Source organism: Monodelphis domestica, chromosome 7 (genome assembly GCF_027887165.1).
Source record: "Monodelphis domestica isolate mMonDom1 chromosome 7, mMonDom1.pri, whole genome shotgun sequence".
Taxonomy (NCBI): domain Eukaryota; kingdom Metazoa; phylum Chordata; class Mammalia; order Didelphimorphia; family Didelphidae; genus Monodelphis; species Monodelphis domestica.
In genome coordinates, this window is record NC_077233.1 from 11,984,320 (window position 1) to 11,996,382 (window position 12,063).

Genomic DNA, 12,063 nt, shown 5'->3' on the forward strand with positions numbered 1-12,063 from the left:
AAGAGCAAGAAGCATCCAATAGAAGGGCAGACAAAGCTGAAAAGCAAAACCAGTCCCTAATGACCAGAATTAAGCAACTCAAAGAAAGTGAGATCATAAAACAGCAAGAATCAATAAAGCAAAGCCAAAAAATTAATGAATTAGAAGAAAACATAAAATATCTCACTGAAAAGGTCACAGACTTGGAAAACAGAGGAAGAAGAGACAACCTCCAAATTATCAGTCTCCCAGAAAAACCAGAGATACACAATAACCTTGATGTTATTCTACAGGAGATTATTGAAGAAAATTGTCCACACGTTCTGGAGCAAGGGGGCAAAATAGAAATAGAAAGGGTTCATAGAACACCCTCTATACTAAATCCCCAAAAGACAACCCCCATGAATGTAATTGCCAAATTCAAGAGCTTCCAAGAAAAGGAGAAAATCCTACAAGAAGCCAAGAAGAGGAGCTTCAGATATAGGGGGGCTCCCATAAGGATCACACATGACTTAGCGGCTAACACACTAAGAGACCGCAAAGCATGGAACACGATATTTAGAAAGGCAAGAGAGCTGGGTCTCCAACCAAGAATCAACTACCCAGCAAAACTGACTACATACTTCCAGGGGAAAGTATGGGCATTCAACAAAATAGAAGACTTCCAAGCATTTGCTAAGAAAAGACCAGAACTTAGTGGAAAATTTGATATCCAAGCACAGAAAGCAAGAGGAACATGAAAAGGGAAATATGAAAGAAAGGGAAAAGGAGATGAATCTTATCTTTTTCTTTAAGTCAAACTCTCTTCTATAAGGACTACATTTACATCAAATTATATATATTAATATGTGGGGAAAATGTTTTGTGTAACTCTCAAAAATTGTATGCATCATAAGAGTAGTTAGAAAAAACATGCATAGTGAAAGATTGGGGCATTAAGAAGATTTGGGGAAAGTGGGGGCAAAGAAAGGAAAGGGGGGGGAACTGTGGATAATACTAAGATTTACTTCAAGAAATAGGGGGGACTTAATAGAATAATCTTTCCTATATAAAGATACACATGGGAAGGGGAGGGGAAGAACTCTCATATGAGAAGGAGAGGAAGAGAGCGTGAAGTGGAATTACTTAGACCTTACTCTCAGTGAAATCAAATTTGAGAGGGAAGAACATCTAGATCCAGTGGGATCCTGAATTCTATCTTATCCAACAGGGCAAGAAAGAAAGGAAAATTAAGGAGGGGGAGGGGAGTATAAAAAGGAAGGGAAGGAGAGGGGGGAGGGGAAGGGAACATAAAAAGAGAGGGGCTAGAAAGGGAAGCATATCAAGGGAGGGGACTAGGGGGACTGACCCAAAGTAAATCACTGGTTCAAAAGGATATAGCTAAAGAAGAAAGGTCAGAACTAGGGGAAGATATCAAAATGCCAGCGAATCCACAAGTGACAATCATAACTTTGAACGTGAATGAGATGAACTCACCCATAAAACGTAGACAAATAGCAGATTGTATTAGAACCCCAAACCCTAGCATCTGTTGTCTTCAAGAAACACATATGAGGCGGGTAATCACCCACAAGGTCAGAATTAAAGGATGGAGTAAGACCTTTTGGGCCTCAACTGATAGAAAGAAGGCAGGAGTTGCAATCATGATATCTGACAAAGCCAAAGCAAAAATAGACCTGATCAAAAGGGATAGGGAAGGTAAATATATTCTGTTAAAAGGGAGTATAGACAATGAGGAAATATCACTAATCAACATGTATGCACCAAATGGTATAGCATCCAAATTTTTAATGGAGAAACTAGGAGAACTGAAGGAGGAAATAGACAGTAAAACCATATTAGTGGGAGACTTGAACCAACCACTATCAAATTTAGATAAATCAAACCAAAAAATAAACAAGAAAGAGGTAAAAAAGGTGAATGAAATCTTAGAAAAATTAGAGTTAATAGACATATGGAGAAAAATAAATAGGGACAAAAAGGAATACACCTTCTTTTCAGCACCACATGGCACATTCACAAAAATAGATCATACACTATGTCACAGAAACATGGCACTCAAATGCAGAAAAGCAGAAATAATAAATGCAGCCTTTTCAGATCACAAGGCAATAAAAATATTGATCGGCAAGGGTACATGGAGAGCCAAATCAAAAATTAATTGGAAATGAAATAATATGATACTATAAAATCAGTTAGTTAGAGAAGAAATCATAGAAACAATTAATAATTTTGTTGAGGAAAATGACAATGGCGAGACATCCTTTCAAACCTTATGGGATGCAGCCAAGGCAGTACTTAGAGGAAAATTCATATCCCTGAGTGCATATATTAGTAAATTAGGGAGGACAGAGATCAAGGAATTAGAAATGCAAATCAAAAAACTTGAGAACGAACAAATTTAAAACCCCCAGAAGAAAACCAAACTAGAGATCCTAAAAATTAAGGGAGAAATTAATAAAATCGAAAGTGATAGAACTATTGAGCTAATAAACAAGACTAGAAGCTGGTACTTTGGGAAAAAAAAGACAAAATAGACAAAGTACTGGTCAATCTAATTAAAAAAAGGAAAGAAGAAAGGCAAATTAACAGCATCAAAGATGAAAAGGGGGACAGCACCTCCGATGAAGAGGAAATTAAAGCAATCATTAAAAACTACTTTGCCCAACTATATGGCAATAAATATACCAGCCTAGGTGATATGGATGAATATTTATAAAAATGTAAATTGCCTAGACTAACAGAAGAAGAAATAGATTTCTTAAATAATCCCATATCAGAAAAAGAAATGCAACAGGCCATCAAAGAACTTCCTAAGAAAAAATCCCTAGGGCCTGATGGATTCACCAGTGAATTCTATCAAACATTCAAAGAACCGCTAACTCCAATACTATACAAACTATTTGACATAATAAGCAAAGAGGGAGTTCTACCAAATTCCTTTTATGACACAAACATGGTACTAATTCCAAAGCCAGGCAGGCCAAAAACAGAGAAAGAAAACTATAGACCAATCTCCCTAATGAATATAGATGCAAAAATCTTAAATAGGATACTAGCAAAAAGACTCCAGCAAGTGATCAGAAGGATCATTCACCATGATCAAGTAGGATTCATACCAGGGATGCAGGGCTGGTTCAATATTAGGAAAACCATCCACATAATTGACCACATCAACAAGCAAACCAACAAAAATCACATGATTATCTCAATAGATTCAGAAAAAGCCTTTGATAAAATACAACACCCATTCCTATTAAAAACACTGGAAAGCATAGGAATAGGAGGGTCGTTTCTAAAAATAATAAACAGTATATATCTAAAACCATCAGCTAATATCATCTGCAATGGGGATAAACTAAATCCATTCCCATTAAGATCAGGAGTGAAACAAGGATGCCCATTATCACCTTTATTATTTGGCATTGTACTAGAAACACTAGCAGTAGCAATTAGAGAAGAAAAAGAAATTGAACCATCAAAATAGGCAAGGAGGAGACCAAATTATCGCTCTTTGCAGATGACATGATGGTCTACCTAAAGAATCCTAGAGATTCAACCAAAAAGCTAATCGAAATAATCAACAACTTCAGCAAAGTTGCAGGATACAAAATAAACCCACATAAGTCATCAGCATTTCTATATAATTCCAACACAGCTCAGCAGCAAGAACTAGAAAGAGAAATCGCATTCAAAATTACCTTAGACAAAATAAAATACTTAGGAATCTATCTCCCGAGACAAACACAGGAACTATATGAATACAACTACAAAACACTCTCCACACAACTAAAACTAGACTTGAACAATTGGAAAAACATTAACTGCTCATGGGTAGGACGAGCCAATATAATAAAAATGACCATCCTACCCAAACTCATCTATCTATTTAGTGCCATACCCATGGAACTTCCAAAAAATTTTTTTACTGATTTAGAAAAAAACATAACAAAGTTCATTTGGAAGAACAAAAGATCAAGGATATCCAGGGAAATAATGAAAAAAAATACAAAGGAAGGGGGCCTTGCAGTCCCAGATCTCAGACTATATTATAAAGCAGCGGTCATCAAAACAATTTGGTACTGGCTAAGAGACAGAAAGGAGGATCAGTGGAATAGACTCGGGATAAGTGACCTCAGCAAGACAGTATATGACAAACCCAAAGATCCCAGCTTTTGGGACAAAAATCCACTATTTCATAAAAACTGCTGGGAAAATTGGAGGACAGTGTGGGAAAGATTAGGTTTAGATCAACACCTCACACCTTACACCAAGATAAATTCAAAATGGGTGAATGACTTGAACATAAAGAAGGAAACTATAAGAAAATTAGGCGAACACAGAATAGTACACATGTCAGACCTTTGGGAAGGGAAAGACTTCAAAACCAAGCAAGACTTAGAAAGAGTCACAAAAGGTAAAATAAATAATTTTGACTACATCAAATTAAAAAGCTTTTGTACAAACAAAACCAATGTAACTAAAATCAGAAGGGTAGCAACAAATTGGGAAACAATCTTCATAAAAACCTCTGACAAAGGTTTAATTACTCAAATATACAAAGAGCTAAATCAATTGTACAAAAAATCAAGCCATTCTCCAATTGACAAATGGGCAAGGGACATGAACAGGCAGTTCTCAGCCAAAGAAATCAAAACTATTAATAAGCACATGAAGAAGTGTTCTAAATCTCTTATAATCAGAGAGATGCAAATCAAAACAACTCTGAGGTATCACCCCAAACCCAGCAGATTGGCTAACATGACAGCAAAGGTAAGTAATGAATGCTGGAGGGGATGTGGCAAAGTAGGTCATTGCTGATGGAGTTGTGAATCGATCCAACCATTCTGGAGGGCAATTTGGAACTGTGCCCAAAGGGTGATAAAAGACTGTCTGCCCTTTGATCCAGCTATAGCACGGCTGGGCTTGTACCCCAAAGAGATAATAAGGAAAAAGACTTGTACAAGAATATTCATAGCTGCGCTCTTTGTGGTGGCCAAAAATTGGAAAACGAGGGGATGCCCTTCAATTGGAGAATGGCTGAACAAATTGTGGTATATGTTGGTGATGGAATACTATTGCTTAAAGGAATAATGAACTGGAGGAATTCCTGGAGACTGGAACAACCTCCAGGAAGTGATGCAGAGCGAAAGGAGCAGAACCAGGAGAACATTGTACATAGAGACAAACACACTGTGGTACAATCGATGGTGATGGACTCCTCCACTAGGGACAATGCAATGTCCCTGAACAATCTGCAGGGATCTAAAAAATACTATCCACAAGCAGAGGATAAACTGTGGGAGTAAAAACACCGATGAAAAGCAACTGCTTGACTACAGGGGTTGAGGGGATATGACTGAGGAGAGACCCTGAATGAACACTCTAATGCAAATACCAACAACAGGGAAATGGGTTCGAGTCAAGAACACATGTGATAACCAGTGGAATAGTGCGTCGGCTATGGGAGAGGGAAGGGTGGTGGGAGGGGGGGGGGCGGGGAGGAAAAGAAAATGATCTTTGTTTCCAGTGAATAATGTTTGGAAATGACCAAATAAAGTAATGTTAAAAAAAATCTGCCCATGCAGCTGGCCTCGCTGACCTTTTCAGTGCTTTCTTCGAGCACATCATAGGTGCCTAATAATTTCTCCAAGCATTCCTGAAAACACATGATTTCTCTCCTGACTTACAGGGCTTTTGAAAAAGAAAAATGCCTCCCATTCTGTCAGCAGCAGTGTGGAGTCTATAAAAAGGATTGCCCTTAATGGAAAATGAAGTGCTAACTTTTACATCTCAGACTCATCAACAAGAAAAGGTTGGGTTAAGTTGGGTTGGTTTCAGATGTGTACTGAGCTTCAGGGGAGGAAATTCCCTCTACAGATGTGGATTAGAAACTGTTCTGCAACTTGTTTAGAGAGCTACTTGGGGAGGGGAAGAGGTTATAGAGCTTGTACAAGGTCAAAAAGCCAATATTTGTCACAAACATAACTGGAACCCAGGTCTTCCTGAATCCGACCAGTGCTCTGTTCACCATGGCAGGTCCTTCTCAGAAGGCAAGAAAAGTTAGGAGCTTCTCAAATTCAGTTTTACCCAGAATTTATGTGGATTTGGAAGGAGTGCAGGACAATGCTTAGCATAATTTCAGGCACATAATGGCTGTTCCACGAATGCCTGTTAACTGACTCAGAATGTGACCTGAGTTCCAATCCCTTTTCTGATGTTTCCCTGTTGTTTGACTTCACACAAGTATCTCTTCATTTTCAGGCCTCCATTTCATCATCTCGAGATAGATGGGCTGGACCAGATGATTTCCAGAAATCCTTTATAACCTCTAAAATGACTTGTCTGAATTCTTACAGGCTATATTTTATTTCTGGATTGCATACTGAAACTTCAGAGATGCTCATTAGAATGTCCCTATGTTCAATATTTGCAAAAATATACATTTTAAGAGATTGAATCCTTGAGAAAACATTTGAACAAATTACTTGAAAAACTCCCTGAATACATTTTTTTCACCACCACTTCATTTTAGGGAAGAAAATTCAGGATGAGGTCCAGAGACAGCCATTGGGTTGTCATAACAGTTATTCAGGTGGAAGTTCCTCAGATCTCATTCCTTTCCATCCTTATTTGTCTTTGACTATTTCTGGACCCCATTCACATAAAAGTCCTCCATATAGCATTGGGAGAACAGCTTTGCTGATGTATCCTTGGCTGATTCTTCCTTAACCATGGAACTACATGGCATTGGAAATATGGTGGAGACTCATTGTTTGTTTGATCCCCAAAGTGATAAGAAATCTTAATGGGTGCCATGGAGTAGGTCCTGTGTCTTTTTTTCAAGTTAAAAAGAGATTCCTTATCAATGTCAAGCATCTCCAAAAATCTTAAACATCAGCATTCTCCCAGCACTACTCCATGTGTTACTGCAAATCATAGGATACGAGCATCTTTGAAGAATAAAAGTCATGCACAAACCATTGGGGAAAGAGGAAGAATAAGCATTCATATAATTCACATTGTACATCAGGCACTATACTGAGTCTTTTTTACCAATATTTGATGCTCATTTGATGCTCACAACAACCCTGGGAAGTAGGTGCTGCTTTTTGCTTTTTCTTATATCCAGATATCTCAACCCCTTCCTCCCCACACCACAGAAGGTATCACCCAACAAAAAGAAATATATGTATATGTATATATATAATGTCTCTTGTGTTTCCATTGATCATTTTTTTCTCTAGAAATAGACATTCAAAAGTCATTATTCAAATATTAATTCTGTAGCCACATATAATGTTCTCTTGGTTCTACTCATTTCACATTTCATTATTTTGGGTAGGTCTTTTCAAGTATTTTTTAATTAACCTGCTCATTGTGTCTTACAGCTCAGTAGTATGACATTGCAATCATGTACCAGAACTTGTTCAGCCTTTCCCCAATAGACAGACATCCCTTCAGTTTCCAGTTCATTGCTATCATGAAGAGAGCTGCTATAAATATTTTGGAACATATAGATTCCTTTCTTTTTTTCCCTGATCTCCTTGGGAAATAGACCCAACTGTTGGATCTAAGGGTATACACAGTTTTATAAGTCTCTAAGTATAATTTCAAATAACTCTCCAAAATGGTGGATCAGCTCACAATTCCACCTATAATGTATTAGTGTCCCCATTTTTTTCATAGCCCCTCCAACATTTGTCATTTTGCTCTTTTATCATTTTAGTCACTCTAATAGGTATAAAATGATATCTCAGAATTGTTTCGATTTGCATGCCTCTCATCAGTAGTGATTTAGAGCATTTTTTCTTATTATATATGGCTTTGGTTTCTTCATCCAAAAACTGTTCTGATTTTTTGACCAGTTAGCAATTAGGGAATGGCTCTTATTCTTTTAAATTTAACAACATTCTCTATATATTTGGGATATGAGCCTTCTCTCTGAGAAACCACCTATAAAAGTTACTCCCTGGTTTTCTCTTTCCCTTCTAATCTTGGTACAGTAATTTAATTTGTATAAATTTTCTTAAAAATTTATATAACTAAAAATATCCATTTTACATCACACCATGCTTTCCATTTCTTGTTTACTCATAAACTCCTCTCTTATCCATAAATCTGATAGATAATGTCTCTTGCTATTCTAATTTGCATATGATATCTCCTCCTCTTGGTCATGTATCCATTTTAATTTTATCTTTGTGAATGGTATAAGATATTGGTCTATACCTATTTTCTGCCAAACTACTTTTCCAATTGCCAAGAAATTTTTAATAAGGGCTATTATTACCCCCATTTTACAGTTAAGGAAACTGAGGCAAAGATAAGGTAAGTGACTTTTCCAAAGTTACACAGCTGGTAATGGTCTAAGTCTGGATTTGAGTTCATGTTTTCCTGACTCTAGGCCCAATTTTGGACACTATAGCACCTTCTAGATCCCTAGAAGATGTACCAGCATTGTCAAACTTTACTGCGGCTTTACTCACCACCCCTGTGACTTCCTGAACCAAAATGTCCATAGCATGTGTTCTCTTCTACTAGAATGCAAACTCCTTACTCTGATTTATCCAGGGATCAACCTCAATTCCAAAGGTCTCCTGAGGAAGATGGAAAACTGATAGATTCAGAGGGGGACTGGAGCTCGTTGGCTTTTTTTTTTTCTTTTAATTTAATTTTGGTGGATTTGGCTAATGTGGGCATTTGTTTTGCACAACTATAAATATATAGAACAGTTTTGTTTTTCTTGCCTTTTCGATCAATGGGGGAGGAGGAGAGGGAGAGAAGGAATTCAGAATGAATTTGGGAAAACAAAATAAAAGTGAATTTTTAAAACTTAAAGCAATTTTTAAAAAAGGATGCATGCTCTCTGAGGCCAGGAACTGTTACATGTTTGTATCTGTGACTCTCTCTGCCCCAAGTGTTCTTCCCAGTGTTTGATTTAGGGGAAGCTCTCTGCTCTATCTTGAACTTGTGCTGGAGATTAAAGACCAGGAGAGACTTAGACCAACTTGTATGATGGAGTAGCTTGAACCAAAAGGCAGAAGGTTGGGATTCTACCATAAATCTGCCGTGTGGACACAGCCAAGAACAAGTTCCTCCCTCTGGCCCCTGGCTTCCTCATCTGCAAAGTGAGGGATAGGGAATATACCCATCATAGGATCATAGCTTTAGAGTTCAAAGAGAGCCCCCACACTTTCATTTCATAGATGAGGAAACTGAGGCAGAAAGTGTTCAAATGATTTGCCCAGGTTCACCCAATATCCGAGGTGGGATTTGAAACCAGGTCTCCCTGACTTCAAATCCAACACCCCATCTACTCAGTAGCATGGTTCCTCGAGGACCTCTGAAGAGGATGAGAAAGTTCTCTTCTGGATCTGGTGTTCTGTGAGCCCACCCTTTGGACTCTTCTGGACCTCTGGACCAGGCCCAAGGGCATGAATCGGAGTCCTCCTCCCCATCTTAGCTTCAGATCATTTTAGAAATAGGCCAATCCTCATTTTTAATACATGGTAATAGCCTAAAAATACACCCAACACCTTTCTCATTGCCACCTCAACCATGGAGGCGTGTGACTTACAGTCACAGCAAGTTGGAAACTCTCCTTCTGAGACAGCTGTCTTGGAAGTAAGAAATTCAACACCACCAACCTGTTAGGTTCCTTAACAATAGTGAGAAGGTTAATTTGCCATTTATCCTGAGGATGCGAGAAAGAATGGGGGTAGAGGGGGCAGCATTGGCCAAGCAGCCTGTGCCTCCAAGTTTGGGATTTGAATAAGCATCTTGAGGGCAAGGCTTTCCATTTGGGTAGAGGTACAAGGAGGCACCTAGAGCCAGGAGGTTCCCAGAACTCCTGAAGCCTTTTTGAATATCACTGTTTGATAGTCATTTAAGAGATGGCACCAACTAGGGAGACCAGAGAAGGATGACACCCAAACCTAGGACCAACTGTATCTGCCTCCTGAGAACTTCACTGGTGCCTCCTGTTCCACCAAAGCCTTTGCTGATCCCACAGGCTGTCAGAGGTCTTCTCCCCTTGAGATGGTCTTGCATTATGCCACAGAGCTTTTATATTCGTTTGTGTGTACACGTGTTATTTCCTCCTATGAAAATGTGAGTTCCTTGAGAGCCAAGTCTGATTTGTTTTTGTCTTTGGGTCCCTGGTGTCCAGGCCTTCGCATTCAGTAGGTACATTATAAATGCTTTTTGAAGGAAGTCTATCAAAGAAAAAGCCTGGACTAAGTGGAGGAGGTAAAGAAAACCCAAAGTAGGCAGACAGCCAAGCAATGAGACAATATTATAGTAGGAAGAAATCCAGGTCAATTCAATTCAAGATGGCACAGTGGATAGAGTGCTGGGTCTAGAGTTTGGAAGACATGAGTTCTAATCCAGCCTCAGATATTTACTGGTTGTGTGACTGTGTGATATTGGGGTGCAGGGTCCTCTAGATGCCCCGAGTCTCTAGAGGAATCCCAGGTCAAAGAGTGTATAAGGGATTCCCCAATCTTGTACCCCTACAGTGCTGACTGAACAAAGACCACCCCCTGGTGCAACCAAAGAGATGACTGAGTAAACAGAGGATGCTCTGCCTTTTGTTTTAGATGCATTTACCCCATTTGTATGATAGGGGTCTCAGCACAGAGAGATACCTTCTATTTGTATCTCAAACATCGTTAGGTTCCTCATGATAGGCCACTCACCCACCTTTATGATCAGGATGTCATGAATGATGCATACCTGTACATGTACCTGTGCTTCTGCCCCAGACTCCCAGGCACCTCACAGTGTTGCCCAATCCCCCTTGTTCATCCCCCTCCGCACCTCCCATTCCTGGTCATGTTGTCTCTGTCCCTTTAAGGAATAAAAATCTTGGACTCCTCTTCAGGGAGGCAATTTTACCTGCACCTGCCTCCCAGCCATTCAACTCCATAAATTTCTCTATTTGTCAATATTCAAAGGAGTCTGGTACTTCTTTAAGAGAGCCAGATAACATCAAGCTCTCCCAGGACACGTGGACAACTCCCTGAGCTTCTGTCGGTCTCAGTTCCTCATCTGCAAAATGGGGAATAAAAGCACTCAACCTCCAGGACTGTTGTGAAGATCAAATAAAATGATAATTATAAAGCACTTAGCACAGTGCCTGGCACGAAATAGGTCCTTTAGAAATGTTAGCTATTGTCATGATTACAGACAAAGCATTGTTTCACATTCTAAGGATGATGCCTGATGAATAACCAGGGTTCTCTGTTCTCTAAAAGCTGACCCTCTAGCAGGAGACATGAGGCCACACAAAGAGATAACTCTAGAGATACGCCACAGAAAGAACTCTAATACAAAAGAGAAAATGAGGAATACAGAAGCAGGGAATTTTTTAAAATTCTAAATCAGATGAATCACCAATCTCCAATAGTAGAAGGAGTTTCCACACCAGAAGTTCCTTCCACTAATAAGATAAAAAGTCCAGACTACTACCAAAAGAAAAAAGGGGAAAGAGAAGGATAAGAGGCAAAATGCCTTTAGAGTTCAGAAGGGATAGAATCCATTTTTAATTTTAGGCTACATCAAGAAAGGGCGCCTATGAGTTAGAACTTGAAGAATGACTAAAATTTCAGTAGAAAAAGAATGGGGTAGGACATATTCCAGGCAGGAGTGAAGCTATGGAGGAAAGGAACCCTTGGGATGTGGCTTAGGAATGATGAATCATTCAGTTTGTCTGGAGTATTTGTAGAAGACAAGGGGCAGGGGAAGTAATGGGTGACAAAACTGGGAAAGTTGATTAGTCACCAACGGAGCCATCCTGGAGGAAATTGGGATTTTAAGAACATGGATTTCATGTCTGGAAGGACCATTGGCTCAATCAACATTTAGTGTTCTATTATATGCCAAGTCCTGCACCAAATTAACTGTTTTGGAAGAAATCTCAGAGGCCACCTAGTCCCACCTCCCTCATTTTGCAGATGAGGAAACTGAGTACTAGAAAGTTTAAGAGACGTGCCCAAAGTCACATAGGTAGAGTCAGAATTTGAGCCCAGCTTGTCAGACTCCAGATCTGGTAAGTAGGCAAGATTTCTCTTTTATTCCTTT